This window comes from Physeter macrocephalus, chromosome 17, assembly GCF_002837175.3.
Source record: "Physeter macrocephalus isolate SW-GA chromosome 17, ASM283717v5, whole genome shotgun sequence".
NCBI classification, from domain to species: domain Eukaryota; kingdom Metazoa; phylum Chordata; class Mammalia; order Artiodactyla; family Physeteridae; genus Physeter; species Physeter macrocephalus.
In genome coordinates this window covers 30,437,024-30,438,797 of record NC_041230.1, presented here as the reverse complement: position 1 = coordinate 30,438,797, position 1,774 = coordinate 30,437,024, and the positions used below count along the sequence as shown (strand labels likewise).

Here is a 1,774-nt window from a genome sequence, read left to right as displayed (position 1 = left end):
CTACAGCCAGCATTGTTCTCAATGGTGAAAAACTGAAAGCATTTCCACTAAGATCAGGAACAAGACAAGGTTGCCCACTCTCACCACTCTTATTCAACATAGTTTTGGAAGTTCTAGCCACAGCAATCAGAGAAGAAAAAGAAATAAAAGGAATCCAAATAGGAAAAGAAGAAGTAAAGCTGTCACTGTTTGCAGATGACATGATACTATACATAGAGAATCCTAAGGAGGCTACCAGGAAACTACTAGAGCTAATCAATGAATTTGGTAAAGTAGCAGGATACAAAATTAATGCACAGAAATCTCTGGCATTCTTATACACTAATGATGAAAAATCTGAGAGTGAAATTAAGAAAACACTCCCATTTACCATTGCAACAAAAAGAATAAAATATCTAGGAATAAACCTACTTAAGGAGACAAAAGACCTGTATGCAGAAAATTATAAGACACTGATGAAAGAAATTAAAGATGATACACATCGATGGAGAGATATACCATGTTCTTGGATTGGAAGAATCAACATTGTGAAAATGACTCTACTACCCAAAGCAATCTACAGATTCAATGCAATCCCTATCAAACTACCACTGGCATTTTTTACAGAACTAGAAGAAAAAATTTCACAATTTGTATGGAAACACAAAAGACCCCGAATAGCCAAAGCAATCTTGAGAATGAAAAATGGAGCTGGAGGAATCAGGCTCCCTGACTTCAGATTATACTACAAGGCTACAGTAATCAAGACAGTATGGTACTGGCACAAAAACAGAAATATAGATCAATGGAACAGGATAGAAAGCCCAGAGATAAACCCACACACATATGGTCACCTTTTCTTTGATAAAGGAGGGAAGGATATACAGTGGAGAAAAGACAGCCTCTTCAATAAGTGGTGCTGGGAAAACTGGACAGGTACATGAAAGAGTATGAAATTAGAACACTCCCTAACACCACACACAAGAATAAACTCAAAATGGGTTAAAGACCTAAATGTAAGGCCAGACACTATCAAACTCTTAGAGGAAAACATAGGCAGAACACTCTATGACATAAATCACAGCAAGATCCTTTTTGACCCATCTCCTAGAGAAATGGAAATAAAAACATAAATAAACAAATGGGACCTAATGAAACTTAAAAGCTTTTGCACAGCAAAGGATACCATAAACAAGACCAAAAGACAACCCTCAGAATGGGAGAAAATATTTGCAAATGAAGCAACTGACAAAGGATTAATATCCAAAATTTATAAGCAACTCATGCAGCTCAATAACAAAAAAACGAACAACCCAATCCAAAATGGGCAGAAGAACTAAATAGACATTTCTCCAAAGAAGATATACAGATTGCCAACAAACACATGAAAGGATTCTCAACATCATTAATCATTAGAGAAATGCAAATCAAAATGACAATGAGATATCATCTCACACCGGTCAGAATGACCATCATCAAAAAATCGAGAAACAATAAATGCTGGACAGGGTGTGGAGAAAAGGGAACACTCTCGCACTGCTGGTGGGAATGTAAATTGATACAGCCACTATGGAGAACAGTATGGAGGTTCCTTAAAAAACTACAAATAGAACTACCATACAACCCCGCAATCCCACTACTGGGCATATACCCTGAGAAAAGGATATGGGGATGGGGAAGCTGTGACGAAGTGAGTGAGTGGCATGGCCATATATACACTACCAAATGTAAAACAGATAGCTAGTGGGAAGCAGCCGCATAGCACAGGGAGATCAGCTCAGTGCTTTGTGACCAC

The 1,774-nt window shown here is 37.8% G+C and overlaps 1 long non-coding RNA gene across 1 annotated transcript in view; it reads right to left on the bottom strand.

Moving 5' to 3' along the window:
* Window positions 1-1,774, bottom strand: part of LOC114484016 (uncharacterized) — a 739,540-nt gene that overhangs the window by 589,106 nt on the left and 148,660 nt on the right. The gene's annotated exons all lie outside the window — the stretch shown is intronic.